The following is an 18,482-nucleotide window of genomic DNA, read 5'->3' as shown; positions in this document are numbered from 1 at the left end:
ACGGAGCGCGGTCGGTGCCGTGGGAAGCAGCGGCGGGCGGGGGAGCCGCGAGGCGCCGTCCCCGCGCGGGCGGGCGGGCGGCTTCGCGCCGCGTCGGGAGAATGACAGCACAAATTGTGATGGAAGGATCTGGAGCTCAGCACGCAGGGCCGTGGAACGACTATAAAGAGACCAGGCTGTAAAGCGCCTGGGACTGCATTAACAATGGAATAGTGTCTCAGAGAGTGACAATTGGAAACACAAACTTCTGGCCCAGCAATTCAAAAAGCGCAGTCTGAAAACTGCTGCTGAAAGAAACCACATGTTTAAAGGGACTTTGGTCTAATATTTCCAGAAAGATTTACATCTCTGGCAGAGCAAGGAGACAGGACAAATTCTGCATCAGAGGGAAGTACTTGCCCTCCAATAACTTGCCCCTAACCTTAGGGGTAGTGTGTGTATCCCCCTCGGGACACTACAAATATGTAAACAAGGAAATACAAATATATAAGCCCACTGGGGAGGAGTTAATGAAAACAAACACAACATGATGCCTCACAGCTGTTTTGCTGCAAAAATATTAACTACATCAGGATGTGAACCAAAGGTCTGCCAGGGATAGCTGTGGGGAATTCTGACTTAGTGTACTTTGTGACCGTCTGCTACAGGGACTGCTGAGGGCAGACTCAGGTTCCTCATTTGGGAATCATCAATGTGATTTATAGCTGTGGGAGTTTGGTTGAAGTGTTTGCTTAAGTGCTTTGTTGTGCAGAGCTGCTTTACTCAGCTGAAACCTCAAGGCTCTCTGAGGCACCTCAAGAAATGAGGGTCTGAGTGTGATAGGAGCTGGAAGAGGATGTCAGCACAGCTCCCTCACAGAGCTGCCAGCCTAAAACTTTTCAGCAATATTGCACCATTACATAACTTTAAATGTTTCCCCCAATGCTTTTTGGGATATGGCTAAGAAATAAAGCAGGACAAACGAGCAAGGTTTCCATACTGACAAAAGCACTGGGTTTCTTTTTCTGAGCTGAAGAAATGGTTATGGTGACTGCTGTGTTCATTTTATTGGTTTCTTTCCATTACTCTTAACTCCTGGCAGCAGCTTAGAGAATCCCTCCCTGTCCTGGATGGTTTCTTCTTTCAAACATTTGGAGGCAGTTGTTCCATTCACCCTTTCATCATTGCTTAGCTCATTTAATCTTTCCTCATAAGTCAGTCCCTCCTGTTACTCAAGTGTGGTGCTGCTTTTCCCTGAACTCCCTCTCAGTTGCTCGTTTATTTTACGGTGACATGGTGGCCAGTAATCCTGCCATTGTTAACGTTTCCTGTTGTGAACTTTGGGGTTATTTTTGTTCAGAGTTACTGCAGTACTTGGAGGACTGAGCTAAGCTTCCCCTGTGAAGAATAATTACAGGCAAGGTCACTGATACTGCAGCAGAAAACATGGTCCATGGATAAATATAGCTGCTGAGTTTGGAGATGGAGGCTTACTGCAGTTCTGGTGGAAGAAGGCCCAAAAATACACATTTGATAGTAAACACACAACTAGGGCTCCAAATACCTTTGCTCTAGTGGAAAAATTCTGCTGTCTGCAGAAAACTAATTTATTTGCGAATTCCTGCATTATTTTAAGACCATCTAGGCCAATGAAATCTGAAGTAACTTTGCAGTATTTCTTTTATTAAAATGGTAGGCAACAGTAACTGGATTCAACCATGTGTATGACTGCAAGTTTTTGACATGCTTTGATTTCACTGTTGCCTCTTTTCATTGACTCCAGAGGAATGCGGGACAGATCACATATGAAATGTCATTATGTCATTTGGTCACTCCTAACTTAGTACATTTGCCTTTCACTGTCAATTGGCTTATTCTGTCATTCATAACTTAGAGATTCTCAAAGTGTCATTGTTGCTACTGAGTGCTACCTTGCAGCACTTACACTGTGACAGAACCAGGGGCAGAGTTTGATTTGCACTCCAGTTAAACTTATCACAGACCAGCCTCCAAACTCAGTTAACACAGGGACAGATTGCACTGCCAGTGCTTACATTGCAGTTTTCCTCTGTTTGTGGAGCCATGGGCTGATTCTCACATGTGATCCAGGTTCAGGATGCCTAATCCTGAAGTCCTGGCACCAACTGCCAGGGTACAGCCCCCATCTTCTGCTGATTCCTGCTCAGAGTTCTGTGGGGTTTTTTTCCCCTTTCCAATCCCTTCATGATTTGAGGATGTACCCTGAAAAACCACAAAGCCATACACTGAAGTCTGGGGTCCCAAGAGCCACACTGAAGCTGTGTCTGAGGGAATAGTGCTGCACAGAGCTTGACAGACCCTTTACCCGCAGCCTCAGGAGAGATCAGGGTAAGAAACAGGGGTTTGAGTGCCACAGCTCTGTCTGTACTTGGAAGCACACCCACAATGAAAATGCTTTTCATCAGTCATCTCTCCAACAACTGTTGAAAACAGCATAATCTGCTAACATAGAAAAGCTAAATTGCTTTCAGACGAAGCACTGAAAAAGCGCTTCTGTGATTTGATTCAGCTCAGATCCAAAATGCATGATTTGACAGCTCCAGTACCTCTTAGCTGCTTGAAGTTTCTGTCAGAATTTCTTTTCCCTAGTTTGTTCTTCTCTAGTTTCACATTTTAACCCTTCTCTCCCCAGATTAGTGTTTTTGAAATATTATTTTTAAGGGCACCAGATGTTTAAAGAATAGCAGTGCACTGGGAATACAGTGCTTCTAAAATAAATTGCATGGATGCTATGGGCTGAGTCTGGGACACTGAAGCAAAACTTCAGAGCAAGATGAGGAATACAGCCATTTTTTAAGCCCACAGCATTTTCTAAGTACTAAAACTTGCTTTAATCAGAAGGAAAGCACTGAAAGAATGTTTAATCTCATAAGCTCTTTTGTTGTTCCTAAGTGAAGAAGAGCCACATTCATCACTGGTATGATTACAATGAAAGCAGCACAACTACCTCAGGGAAGAATTTGGCCCAAGTAGATGTTTCTAGACCTCTAGAGCTATTGACAGCTGTGCTGTCCCCACATATTGTTGAGAAAATACAGAGCTAAAGACATACCAAAAGAAATAGAACTAGCTCCCATTTTTCTTTGGATGAACTGGAGCTCCTGGATGTGAAGGCTGCTGTACCTCTGTAACACTTCTGATCATCATTATGTGATCTCTCTGATCAGTGATCTGTCTGAAAACATCTTCCTAACTGAGGAGCTGTGCAGCTCTGCCTGGTCCAGCTCTTGCAGCTCTGAGCTACCGAGCCCTGCACTTCACAGGATACAGCATGTTACCTAATTTTAGATGTGATGCAACGAGGGGGGGTAGCTCACGTGAGGCAGGAGGGATGCTCTGAGCAGCTCAAGCTCAGAGCAAGCACTTTATAATTATCAACTGCTACTTTCAAAATAACAGAGGCGTTTAATAGTACCAATGCACATTTATGGGTGTGATTCAATAAACAAGCTGTAGCAAGGACAAACACTTCTGGTAGAGGATATTAGTGCAAGAATCAAGCAGTAGGCTTGCTGTCCTCAGGTGGCAGCTGAGGCTGCCCCAGTGCTGCCTCCCAGCCTCCCCCCTCTGACGTTCTCTACTGAAATGCTGAAGCTGGATCAGACATACACACAGGCTTTCTTCTCCATGGGAACCATCTCTTCCCCTCATTCAAGTGTTTGGTTTTCTCAACAGCTTTTTGCCTCCCACTGGATTAGTCTGCTCATAACCAAAATCATGCAAAGAATCTCTACATTAGTACAAAGAAGCTCTACTTTTAGGGAAGTCTCTACTTGCCAGAGCAATGACCTCTCCTGAGCTACCCTGGCTCCGTGCTGTACTGGATGGAGTCACTGGTTACATGACCTGCTCCCCTGGCTGACATCCTGCAGAGATAACAGGCTGTTGGTGGTGCTCCAACTTGCATCAGGCTTTGGGCTTGAATGTTTTGAAGAGGATTCAAGTCTTTCACTGGCATTAAACTAGCTTAGAATGTCTATGCCTCCTCTGAAATTCTACCATGGAATCACCTACCCTTTTGTCCACTGTCTTTAAACAGTTAATTGTATATTTTTTACTGGTAGCAAACCAGTGTCAATAAATCATATTCTAAAAAGCACAAACAGCACATTCTTAACGAAAATATCTTTTACACATCTAAACAATAAAGTAAATGTTTAAGAAAGAAATATCTAAATTTTTTTCATGGTATTTTAAAACAGTCATCTCAAAATAAACAAGAAGAAATGTTTGTTAATCATCTGGAATTTTTAATTTCCTACTTTGCATGGGAACCTGAGTAATCAGACATATGGTATGCTTGTTAGCTGGGAAAGGGTCAGGATTAGAATAGATTCTCAAAATTAGAAAGCACTAAAATATAGCAGCGGTCTTGGCTGCCTAAACTTAAACAATGTTTTGTGCTAATTGCTAGAACAGAACAACATTGAAAAAACACCACACATCTAAATGATTCCCTGAAATTCCTCTTGATTAGCAGGAGAGGAAGTCTCAGGGGATTGGGGATGAGCTAGTCCACAATTTACCTGCACAGGGGGTTATTTGATAGAGACATAGCTGATAAGGAACAAAATGTGTTGGTAGCTTCCGCACAAGCTCAGTAGCTGTAAGAGTTGTGAGATTCCTAAGACAGTAGAGGCTGTTTAGATCAAACTAATAGTATTTTTGGATTTACAGTGCTAAGCATCATTGAGCCAGTCAGCAGTGAGAGCATGTCCTGGTGTCAGTGAAGGCACAGTCTGCAGGCCACGCTGTGCCATCAGGGCAGGTGTGGGGAACGAGGCACACCAGCCTGCTTTGGGCCTGGAGTTGTTCTCTCACTTAGGAGGGCAATGGATGGCAGCAGCAGCTCCCAGCAGTGCCTGCGTCACAGGACAAGGCCCACGCAGGGATCAACGGCTTTGTGTGCTGCTGCTTGTCCGTGACACAGATCCACATCAGCTCCGCTCCCGCCCGCGGAAGGCAGTGAGGATCCTGCACTGGCTTCCTGCATTTCTGTGAGGATGCTGCACTGAGCTTCATACATTTCCATGAGGATCCTGCACTGTGCTTCCTGCATTTCCGTCAGCCACTCACTGTGCAATGCTTCTGACCCGCTGCAATTCTGTCTGCTCTGTTTAGACTTGCCTCCATTTCAGTGCTCACGGGTAAAAGGCTTTCTTCCACTGTTGTTTTTCAGTCATGTATTTGCTCCTTGCAGTTCACTAGGAATCAATTTGAATCCAACTATTGGAAAAGCATCCCACCAAAAAAAGCTTTGGGATAGTTTACAATTTCAGCTCTGGCTACTTCCCTCTACTGCAGTGGGGGAACAGCCAAAAAGACCATGTATTTCATTGCAATGTTTGGGAACACTGTCTGGAATAAGCTTTTGTGATGAGGGGACATAAACAATAGCAATCTGTGGCCTGCACTAATTGTCAGTCCAATGTCATGCTTATTCAGGCCTCATACACAGAGCATGCACCTGATAATTTCATTTTTATTCTCACCCTTCCTCGATTGTCAGTGATTTGGTCTCTCCTGGGACTACACCAAATTCAGCCAAGTCAGTGACTTCACATTTAAAAGTCTCTATCATTTCTTTAATCATTATTTCTCTATCATTATTTCTTTTCTTCTCTTTAAGTGCTTTTGTATCCTCCATGTTCTGGCTGTAAGCCCTTCACACAAGTAAAATATGATAGTCTGAGGGCTCCAGTCTTCCCTTGTCACAACTGGAAATGTTTCTGGTGGATGTGATTTGCAGACTTGTACAAGCAGTCCAGGCTGCATTGCCTAAACTTTCTATTAATATGAACAACTACCACACTATTCAGAATTAAGGCTGCAGATATTTTCATACACATATATCAAACAAGCCCTCATGCAGCTGAGATAAGAGATAAGGTTGTTTACTATAGCACAAATACAAGGGGATGAAATATCCATGCAAGCTGTTTTGGTCTAGTTGTTGGTTGAAATGGACGTGGTACGTTGACTCTTTTTTCGGCAAGAGGCTGATTATGTACCTACACTTAAGACATTTAAAACTCAATGTTTCAAACAACTTCCCCTATAGACTGGTCAATAATAATTTAAGAGACAGAATTGTGCATTTTTCTTTGCCTGCCTTCATCTGCTGTACTGTGGTTTTATGTCGGATTCCCGGCTGTTTAGATAGCCTGGAAAGGCCCGGGGTGGCCTTGGGGCAGCCCGCGCTTCAAAGGACGAGAAGAGGCTTCAGATCTTTTCTCGGTGTTTATTAATTGTTTATCTAAAAGATTTTCTCTCGGCCCGACAGAGGTTTGCTCAGCAGCCAGCCATGAGCACACTCCCAGCCCCCCGGGGCGGTCACCTATCTTTATACTCAAAGTTACGTATACAATATTTATCATTTTTCCCCAATACCTTTTACCCTTATTAACCAGTGCACTTTTAGTAATGACCAATCCCAAAGTGCCACCATCACCACAGAAGATGGAGGAGAAGAAGAAGAAGGACAGGACACGCCCCAATTCCTCCGTCTTACTTCTCTAAACCCCCCTGTAAAGAAATCCTAAACCCTGTGTTTCACTCTCTAATTAACTTATCCCTTCACCATTCACCCCGGTGAAATCCTCCTATCCTCATACAGGTGTCGTCTCCTGTGTAGGATCAAAGTCCAGCCACCAGACACTTCTGGCAACATTCCAGGACTCCCGAGCCCCCCAAGGGTGGTCTCGGTGACTCGGCACCTCAGTCCTGAGGCGCTGAGATCCCACAGTTTTAGAGCACTGTATATGACAAACCTTCCAGGAATCTCAAACACAAATTGAAGTCCCACTGAATCACTTAAAGCAGCTGAAAAACACCATCAGAGAGGCCACACAACTGCATGGAATGTGATGAATTTCCAGGAATAGGATTGTTTCCTGGAGATTATTGTGTAAAATACAAGTATAAAGAAGGAACAAAGGTAATGCTGACAGTGTCTACACCACCAGGCTATTTTAGTTTGTGAAAAGAAGAATGAAGAAAAAAGACATGCTGTAAGACCTTTGCTAGGGTAACAGGAAGCCTAGATGTCAAGAGCAGACTCTGAAACAAAACAGTACAAAATTATCTCAGCATAAAATATAAATTCTCTGTGATTTTATCTTATAAACCAGATCCATTTTTAGCTTGAATGGAGTCTGAATAGAGAGGTTAGGAGCTTTATGTCCATGCTTCCATCCAGCAATAATAAAAGAATGACTAGGTAAAAGACAATGATTATATACAAAGAGATGAAGCCTGCAGTTCTGAGGAGAAAGGGACACAATTGATTTGGGGCACACAAGCAAGAGGAAATCTGACCATTCATTTTCATTAAGAAATCAGTTCTGCTGACTAGGACTTACTCTGAAGCAGAGGTTATGCAGAGAACTTTCAGAATAAAATATCACATAGCATGTGCAAAAATTTGGCCTCTGTATATAACAAAAGCAATCCTTCCAGGAGAGCTTTTTGCTCTTTTTCTTCAGAGAGACTCTGCTCCAACATACTGGAGGAAGCCTGATTTAAAAATAAGTGGACTCTTACAAGTAGAAAATCTGGTATGGTTTCAACCCTGGAAGTGCTTGTTTCTCAGCTTTATCACGAAGATCTCAGGTCCTGACACTGGTTATTAGTGAGTAAAGTCTGCAGCTTCTACTTAGACATCAGGTGTCAAACTCAGGTGACATTGGGGTTACTGTTCAATGTTTGTGTTCCTCCTGTTTCAAGTGGTACTTGAATGTACAAAGATGTTTGGATGGAACACAAAACAAGGAATAGCACTTCATGAAACAGGTTTTCAAATGCTCTCATATTTCTGTTACTTATTTACTTTTTGGTGCAGCAAAGAGGAGATGCAGGAATTTAAAAAAACCCACTTCTGTGCATCCAAGGATGAGCAACTAGCCACAGGCAGCTTATCAAAATTTAAAAAACAAGGACATGATACTGGAGTTACTTTTCATATTCACATATTGCAAAGAACAGCCTGTATCCATGCAGCTAAACTCCCTCATTGCCATCAACAGAGCTCCACCCAAAGTGCCAGCAGGACAGTCAGTGGCCTCTGTGCCCCAGAGTGTGACAGGGAGGGGTGCAGCCCAGCTCAGAGCTGTGCCATGGATGCACCAGGACGTGCAGGATGAATGGGGAGCGTGCGAGCGCCTGGGCCCCCGCCCAGAGCTGCTTCAGCCTCCCCGAGCCTTCTGCACAGCTGCAGGAATATCTGCAGGGAGGGGAGCAGGGAGGAGAGGCCAGCTGAGCCACCTCCCTCAGCAGAGCATCAGCTTGTGCCAGCTCATGCTATTCATGGAACTTCAGCTCAGCCCTGACAACAGCACTGTATGCCAGAGATACAACTCCTCCAGGCTGGCACTGAGGAAACATGCAGCAGTGCCAGCCTACCAAAAGTGATACACCAGCTTGGAACAGAGAACAGGAAGGGAATTTTTTTTTTGCTCTGCACCTGTATTTTGCCATTACCTTCACAGCATCTCAGTGGTGTGGCCTTTAGTCCATGCATCACAGTGCAATGCCCCCACACAAGGCACCGCTGTGCAGAGGTACTGAGCCAGTCCTGAGGAGCTGGGAGAGCTGCCTGGCACAGCCCACAGGCCTTTGCTTATAGCCCAGAAACAGTCAAGCTGCATTAGCTGAAAAGGAAGACAGCAATGCTGGCAGCCCAGCCAGAGTAGAGAGCAGTCTGCATTCCCTCTTCTGGCATGTTTGTTAACAACTGAGAACTCCTACAGGATTAAAAAAAAAAAAAAAAAGTAAAAAAAAAAGTTGTCAGTTACTGTTTAAGTTCCTTTTCCTTCCAGTCTAACAAATAAAACCACACTACTGGCTCAAATTCCATGAATTTGACAAGAACATTAAGTCATTATGAAAAACCAGAAAGACAGGAAATGATGAGCAACTTTCCAGCAGAGGCAACAGCAACAACAAAAACCCTGATTAGTTAAAGCTTTGATAATTACACCCAGAATCACCCAGGCAATCTTGTTTTGTGCCTTTGGATAGGTCCATGTTCCTTTTGTCTTCTCCCATCTGTTTATGTCAGACTTTGCTGATAAAGTTAAAAGCTGAAAGGAGATTTGATATGTACAGATGGACACTTGAAACTCTGATCCATCTTCTCGCTTAAAGTATTGCTTTCTTCACCTTTTTCAAAGTTCATTAAATATGGAATGGATTAACTGAGCCAGAGGTTACTGCATTTGTAGTAAAAAATACAGTTTCTGCAGATTTCTTAGAAGGAAGACTATTTACATCATATTCCCAGAGGTAATTAGGTAAAGCATAAACATTAATGATGCAATATCTGTCATTGCTCTAGTAAATATTGAATGTGCTGGTTGACTTCAAACAAATATACCAAAATAAGTCTCAGTTGTACAGGAGTTCCTTCAAGTTGCAAGAAGAGAGATAAGTGGCTACCTAGGGGAGGAAGATAGTATTTCCAAAGTGTTCCAGCCAAGAAAAAGCCTCAAGGATTAAGTTAAAGCACCAGAAAACTTGTAAAAGGGAGGTCACTTTTAAATAACTCAAGTATGAGAAAATCTTCAGGGACACTGATGTGTAGATCAGGCTTCATTCCTGCAGCTGTTTATGAAATGATGCAGTATTAGATTTTTCCTCCTGGGTTCCAGTCTTCTCAACTTCCATCCAGTTATGAAATAGTTTGTCAGACTTCAGGCTGATTGCATGCATCTCCAAGCTAGAAACAGTAAAAATCATGCTCAGGTAGGAATGTAAAGACAATACCTGTGTGTCTTGAAAATCCCAGGGATCCCCAGGAGTCCTGACTCTGATGAAGTGCATGTTGTACTGACAGGAGTCCCTGGCTACACACATTAGCTGGAAGACTACAGCTCTGACATGCAGCTATGGCTCCAGACCAGTTCTATTGCTCTGCCCTCTTGCCTTTGCCACTGTTCCCCAAGGCACTCACCAAAAGCTGCCTCAGGCACAGAAAGGCAAAGGCCTTCAGATTTTTTTTTTTCCTTTTTGATTCCTGGTACCTTTAAAAAGCTCCCACTGAGAAATTACTAACTCCTGTCTTCCATCTTCTGTCCTCCTAACCTTGGAGAGTGGCAGGATCGGGAACATGCCTTCATAAACATCCAAAGCATTTTGGAGTATGTTCTCCTACAAACAAGCAACCATCCTATAATGATGTGGTATTTGGTGCTCCAGCTGGAGAAGGTGATGTTGACCTCTGGTGAATATTCTGGGGATGCCTGGTGGCATGATCACAGTGAAACATTTCTGGGAGCAGCTAGGCAACAATTTCACTGAAGCTGACACATGAAAACAGTCACCCTCTTTATGGAAGCAGTTACACATCCCTTCCATGGAACAGGAACACCCAGCTGAAACAAAGATCCCCAAAAGGCTGCCTTATAGCCTCAAATATGCACACAAAGATTTAACTGGAGAACAACTGCACAGTGGCTGCAAAGTCCAAAGAGAAAATGCACACGGCGTGAAAGGACTGAGCAGAGCAGTCCATGGAGACAGACATCATGGTATAATCCAGGAGAAAATCAGAGGGTTAGGAGTCAGTTAAGAAAGTACCTTAGCTGTCAGCAATGTATTATTTCGATTTCTCAAATCACAGAAATGAAGCAAAAAGTGACAATTGGGATTCACTGCAAATAAGCAAAACAGCAGAGGAACACCCCAACTAACCTGTTGTCTATTTGTTTGCTGACATAATCCAATAGACAAAACATTTTGCCAGATTGTAATGAAAAATATTATTAGACACTAAGAATTCATCACCAGTAAGCTATGCATTTGATTTTTAAATCTCATTCATTCTACATAATGAAACATTCTACATAAGAAATTTTTTTCAATTACATTTGAACCTCATGTAGCTTATGCTATATTGGTCATTCATAAAATAAAACCAGAATACAATATATGATGCCTTAGGAAGTTACTCAGAACTCATTTACAGATTCAAAATAACAAGTGTTTTATTTTCCCACTTATTCAAAAGAAATTAAGAAAAACTGCTTTCCAGCAGTGTCACTCAAGATACCTGAAGAAAATAAGATATTTAAGAAAGGTTAAACAACACAAACGATTTGAGGACTGAGAAGGAGAGTAGATTTCAACCTAGTGAAACAGCCTAAACGATGTAGCGACTTCAGTGCCCCATGCAGAAAGAGATAAGGGGAAATCAGGGAAATTAGGTGAGCAGAGCATGCCTCCAGGTAACTATTCTGAGATGGATTAGAAGTGAGAAGAAGATTAACAGAATTTATATTCCCTCCAGAATTAAGCTGCTTATCAATGGAAAAGGATTTCTCATTTCCCAAGATGTTTTCCATTTAATACAACTTTTGTAGTAGTAACATCCATCTTAATAACCCAGCTTATTTCTCAGCTTGGACTGGTTAGCATCAGAACCGGGCAGACAACCTGACAGCAAAAAGTAAACTAAAAATGCACATTCTTCATTCAAATCCATATATTAAAATAAGGAATTCCTTAGTGTTTTGCTATTTGGGTAGTGCATTTGCTTTGCACAGCGAGGACAAACTGGTATTGCTGCCCCCACATAAGCTTTCCATTCTGCTTTGTGTTGTATTGCTCCATACTGCAGAGACTGAAACTCAAGGGTGTGTTTACAGTCAAACCTCAAGGAGCTTACCTTATAATTTGTATTTAATTCATTTAAATGCTTTTTTCAAACGGCCTTTGCAAGCAAATGCTGGTACCTGAAGCCCTGCCAGGGCTGCCAGCAGGCAATAGCACCGTCAGGGGGAGACGCACGGTACAATTGCCTGAGGCGGTGGAAAGTACGAGAAGGCAGTAGAAATGCCTTATGCAAGTTCTTGGAGCACTTCAAAGCTGAAATAAATTGGCATCTCAATAGGAGATTAAAAAAAAAAAAAAACAGGAAAAACAAAACACTGCAGAGCTTTGCAAATGCTCGCTTTAGCTTCCTGGGCAATACCTGATAATTTCTGACACTTAACTAGTAGCTTAATTTTTAAATCTTTAATTACCACACACATTCTTCTACATTTGTGTAACTGTTCATACATGACTGCAGCGTTTTGTTAGCGTTCCTCAGCACATAGTCTCTCAGCTGGAGATGTCCTCAGGATACATTATTATTTTGGGAGGGAAAGGCAGAGACCTGATTTGACAAATATGTCAAGTCCCCAGTTGCACAGGATGAATTTTCCATGTTTCACTGGCAATCTGATTCAGTATCAGTTTATTCAGCTTACACTAAAAAGCTCTCTGATTTTCTAGCATTTTACTTTGGCTGAGAAAAAGTTCAGGTAAATGCTACTCCCTCCCCACTGACCTCTGGACTTAACTAACTGCCAAGGAGACATTGACTTAACTCTATGAAGATGGCAAAAAGTACAGCTGTTAGCTAAACACTGCTAAGGATGAGAGAAGAAATGCTGGTAAGGGGAGACTCAGACCTACAACCAAAGCTTTCCCTTCCAAATAGTATTTTTCCATTACCCTTTGCCAGCTCAATTCTTTCAACATTCAGCAGGGACAGCCTCTAGAATGACTGAGTTTGCCTCCCAATCTTTGTGTTTCTTACTCCATGCTTTATAGTTGGATATAGCCACTATGTAGGTTACTATGTATGGCCACTATGTAGGTCACTATGTATTTCTATCTCTGGATGATCACAAGTGGCACAGCCACTGAAATAATCGGCCCTACTGTGCCCTTCCCAGCTCCTTCTGTCATGCCAGCACAAGCCTGAATTCTCTTACACACCAGGTTGTGATTTTGTCATCAGCTGGACCCTAAGGGAGAGACAGCAACCACAGTGATTTAGTATCTCCTTGGCCTCAATACAGAAGCCAAAGGAATGTTTACCTAGACACACAAGAGATAATTTTCTCTGTCATCTAGAAGCTTTAGGGGACTCCTTTGTCCTATGGAATTATTATTATGATTAAAACTCACGTAGGGGTGGGCCATTAATGAGAAAAGGCAGTTGAAATCAAATGGCACACAGTTAAAGACAGAAACCTCTGAAAAATGCAAGAGGGATTTTGCAACTTAATGGATCTCAAAGCCTTATTAACCATAGCAGACTTCTGCAGCACAGCTTTGTTATTTTCTGTTAAAAACCCCAAACCAACCCAAAACAGAACAAAACAGCAGCTTTTTTTCAGGGGAAAGAAATAATTCCCAAACCTCAACTTGTACTCTGCTCCACTTCTGTTTTGAGTCTGCAGTGTCCTGGAGCAATACTCCAAGGAAGCAAATGACTGAGATCTGAACTGATTACCCCTGAAGTCTTAAAAGAAAAGTTGTCATGCACTATTTGCTACTTCACTGCTGACTCAAGAGCATTCAGCTCATGTGCATATTCCACTTCCCCGTCTGCTCACTGCTTCAGCTTCTCTCTGACAGTTGTGCATTTCCAGAACAAACCTCTTTGATACATTAAGAAGTGCAGGGCAGCGTAAAATGTGCACCACTTTTCATCAAGGTATCAGAAGCACTACTCTATCGACTATTAATCTTTATTTGTGAGCTTAACTTATTAAATGCCTCCATTTTAACATAATAAATAATGTAACTATGTATGGTAGCTTACTGCAACTTGAAACGTTATGTAGAATTTCAGTCTCCTCTGCTATGGAATATGAGGCTCGGTTTATATCATAGTGGATCTGTGTAAATCTATGGCAATGAAAATCAATCTGTCTTTAAAACATGCTAATATTATTAAATACAGAAAAACAGGCAGCTATAGCTGAAAGCAAGACTCAGTAAATTGAAAATTTTGTTCCTAAGTTTATCAGTTTTCTCTGAAGCAATGCAGGAAACAACATGTTATCAGTTCAGACTGTTTAGTGGATTTATTTCTCAAGCCAGCAAAACCACACCCACTTGGCATAAAACCAGATTAAAATCAAATAAGATTTATATGTACTTGCCTTGGACATTGTTGCTCATTTCATACCAGAAAACCTATTGCCTTTTCATGCATATGTTATAATTTATAACCACAGAACAGAAAGAAAACAAATCTTTGTTTTACAAGATCCTTTTACCAAGACATCTTGAAGAGCGAGTTGAATAACTTGAAAGAGTTATTTGGAATGGTATGAATAGTCTGAACTTCTGCTAGCTTTGGGTGGGAGTCAAGTACACTCACTAAGCAGTTACTGAAAAACTCAGCACCTCACAGAATCAATCCCCTGCACAGCCCTCAAGTTACTTCAGCAGTTTAATGAGGCAGACTGCTTTGAAGGAAAAACTAGCAGTAGCTCTCATCAGCCAGATTCAGCAGTGAAAAGGACTTGCTCTACAACAGCTGGACTACCTCCTGTTCTAGCTTTTCTCCCCTCTTCAGTTTTCTACCCCCATTATACTACACTCTGTTGCTTTGACACAGCCACTTCGTCCGCCTCATAAAAAGCAATGCCAACTTTGGGTTGCCTTAACACACACTGAAAAACAATTCAGCTGCTGCTACTGGAGAACCAAAATCATCCCTAAGTAGCAGAAAATTTTCTACAGAGCACAGAAACTGCTATCACTGCTCCATAATAGAGCACTAAACAAGATAAAACACAAGCACCCTGAGGAAAACAGAGTGCTAGGGATTAATGAGCACACATATTCAGCAGTAATCATGGGTTGCGCAGCATGGAAGTGTGATTATTTTCCCTTCTGTTCCTAAATTTTCAGGCAGCCAATGCAGCCACAGCAACTGAGCATATCTGTTATCTGATAACAGTTCAAGACATGCTATATAGAAACTCTGAGTTTTTTTAAATCTATCCTTATACTTTCTTCTTCTTGATATTTTACTTTAGATAAACATATTTAGTATATTTGTGTGTCCTAGGCCTGTTTAATTGTCATTCAATATCTATGTATGTGGATATATGTAGCTATATATATGTAATATAATCCATGAGAAGAAGTCATACCCATTCAAATATAGTACCCATTGCACTATAATTTAAAAACTCAAACAAAACCAAAGAGGCAGCCAAGGATAATTACTCTGCAAGCAAATACAAAGTTATACCCTAAGCAGTTATCTTAAGGGCAGGTACTGATCTTTGTCCTGCTCTGCTGCTTTTGGTACTTGCCAGACTGTACCAGACTAATTTAGCTTAGTAAACCAGCAGAAAACAAGTACGCTAAAGTGTTTTTCCAGGCTTTCGCATAGAATCAGCTCAGCATAAGGTCCAGCAAAAGCAAAAACAATGGCTAGACCAGAGAGCCAAAGCACAGAGGTCAGTGATGAACACCTTTAGCTATAATGAACAGCTTCACTAAAAAATCCCACCCAACTGTCTCATCCCAATTTTATGCATTTTTGCTACTGAGCAAGGCCAATTTCAAATGATCAATCAGTTCACTATTTACTTGCAGATTAGCTATGTTTGCAATGAAGATAATGAGCTACACTCCTTCTTCCCCTTGCCATCCATATGCTAGAAGCCTGAACCCTGACTTGAGAGGTTTTCAGGTTGCATTGCCAGGGAGATTGCACCGACTGGCTTTTTTCCCCTCCACACTTTTCAAATACTTGCTTTACAACATCTTTTGACAAGAGTATTGGTTCTGCAATAGACAGATATGCAAGTGTGAGGTAGGGGAAAAGACAAGAAAGAACTTTTATTCAGGGTGTTTTAAGTAACACTTATCAACAGTAGCAGTAAATATTAGAAATAGCATTTTTATAAGAAGAAGAAAGCAATAGCAAGTAATAAATGTACCTGTTTAACAGTAGGCCCATGAGCTCTACAGACTGATACCTGCCTGTGTTAAGCACCATGCTGCCCTAACTGCCTACCAGCAAGTTCTACTTCCAGGAAACACTTCCCAAGAGCCTGCTGGGCTAAGCAGTAATAACCATCTCTCCAATCTCTCCTGTTACTTGCAGGAATTATTCCTCTCCCCTCTCTCTGAAGGTGGACTCATTTCCATCCTCTCTTCACCACGTGTTCTTCAAGTGTTAAATGCATATGAATTGCACATCCATACGACTTGAAAGTCTTTTAGCTGGCTCCTATGAAGCAGAGTGCGCATTTGTACAAAATAACAACAACAGATTATGGGTTATTAGAAGTTGAACTAAGAGGGAATGGATATTCACATAAATAGAGCAACATAAAGAAGCAAAAGACAAAGATGTCCTTTGGTCCTTTAAATGGTCCTTTGATAAACACACTGGACTGAGATAATGCCTGAACCCTTCAGATGCCAGTCCAGCCCCAGAGTGGGTTGCTACTGCCCCCTGCATCACCTACATGTCCTAGCAATGGAGCACTGGGAGAAACTTCATGTAATGCCAGGATGGAGGCTTCCTCAGACACAGGAATTCCTGAAACATTGCTGTATCCTGTTAGCATAAAGGACCACAATACACAAATTTGCAGGAGTATGAAAAAACAGTTTTTAAAAGCACAATCTGCTTTATTTTACTAACACCACTTCCTTGAAACAGGTAAGTTGCATCATTTTTTATTAGTTATTTCATTTCATGCCCAAGAAAGAAGGGCCACAGTTCCATAAAATATATTAGGAGGGTTCTCATTCTGAAGAATAAAAATACTTTACTTTTACTTGAATATGTAACACTACTTGCAAGTCTGAGTTTTTTCCCATATTTTAAGAACATGGTATCAAACCCAAGCCTGCAGAAAAAGCCATCAGGTATCATCTTGCATTTCAAGGGAGATGAGATGTTTGAGCTAACATCACATGCAATACTTGAAATACATTCATGATTTACCATGAGCAGCATGATTTCTGACAGTTTAGCCACATGACATCTGTATGTGCCAAACTGGGGAGAGAATCATTGGCCACCTGCTTCTCCCAGTACAATTCCAGTCTGCATTTCATACTTACCCAGCTCACAAAAATTAAAGTGGAAGACTTGGAAAAGGTTGTGTAGCAACAATTAAGAAGGAAGCTTTGTTCTAAATCAACATAAGAACTTCTCTCCTAATCCAGAATATGAAAACTGTTTTGACATGGACCACAGTTTTAATTTCCCATTGCTGTTCACTACCTTCACATTATCCTGTAGAAGATAGGCCTGCTGCCACATAGATAGAAAACAGCTGGAAGCAAACTTCTGAGCTTTGCATTAAATGCAACATCTCTGATGAAAAAGAAAGAACAGTTCATAGAATTGTAATGCAAACAAAAATTTAATCTTTAAAGAAAATGTTCATGATACGGAAGGTCACAATACAAAGTTCTTAAACACAATATAACACAAACAAGTTGAAAAGCCTTTTTTGATTGGAAATGATTATTTATACAAAGACTACGTGCCAACAATATTATTGTACAAAGTTTGACAGTGGATTCATAAATTGATTCCCTGAAAATTCCGTTGTTTTGAAGAAATAGTGAATATTAAGGTAATGGCTGAAGTGAATTCAAGGAATTCAGAGTTACATTTGTTTCCATCCTCAATTCTAAGCACTTGGATTAGGTTTCATGGTACAAAAGGGATAGTAAAGGCACTGTGGTTTGAAAACAAGGCTAGATATCATAGCCTTTACATGTTCTGGCTTTTGTCTGAGTGTTTTTTAAACACCCAAACATGCAGCTAAAATAATCCAACCCTCCTGAAGGGGTGCAGAGTGAACAAATTAAAGTCTGCAAAAAATGTAACCCATTTAGCCTATAAAACAATATTATTATTAATTATACATGTGGCTCTCAAATCCTCTACCATTTTAGAAATTAAGTACCTTTCTCCAAGTTATTTCTGTTAATTCACTCCTGACAAAATTAGTGTAGAATGCACATTTAAGATAATTTTTCACCTTCATCAGTTTGGTTGATTATGGAAAAGGACTGATGCACTCCTAAAAAGTTGAAGCTATTAGCAAGTCAATTACTTGCTGATTTAACTTTTTCAACACAGCTTTCTAATTTAGAAAAAAGCTTTAAAGAAAATTCACATTTAATCTGATAAAAATTATTAGACTGCAAGTCTTAAGTGTCAAATTTTGGCATAATGTGTTCTTTAATGTTAAGTTATGAAGTCCAGACAGGCCTATTGCAATTATTAACACAAGTCTTGCCACAGGGGTGTAAGTCAATGCATTGTGGTTTAATCACATGTACCACAACTAGCTCTGTTGATGAACCATGTCAATTCCTATGGGACTGTTACACAACTCAAAATGAGTTAACAGAGTTTGGAGGAGTTACATATGGACATTATGAAACACTGTTCAAGCAGCACTGGTCTGCACATAAACACAACTAACTAGTTTAAACTAAACATTTCTAGAACTACATAGAAAGCAATTTGTTTTACCACACTTTGGTTCCCTGAGAAGAAAAGTGCTCCAACTACAAAGGTCTTTGGAATGCCATCAGCACAGTGGATAAACATGCACCTCTTGCACTGCTCCTGCAAAGACATCTACTTTCATGTTGATAAGAGTTGTTTGGGCATTTTCATTCAGGATAAC

The sequence above is a fragment of the Zonotrichia albicollis genome, chromosome 8, assembly GCF_047830755.1.
Source record: "Zonotrichia albicollis isolate bZonAlb1 chromosome 8, bZonAlb1.hap1, whole genome shotgun sequence".
NCBI lineage: Eukaryota > Metazoa > Chordata > Aves > Passeriformes > Passerellidae > Zonotrichia > Zonotrichia albicollis.
The sequence above is the reverse complement of the archived record's forward strand: the minus strand, read 5'-3'. Positions refer to the sequence as shown.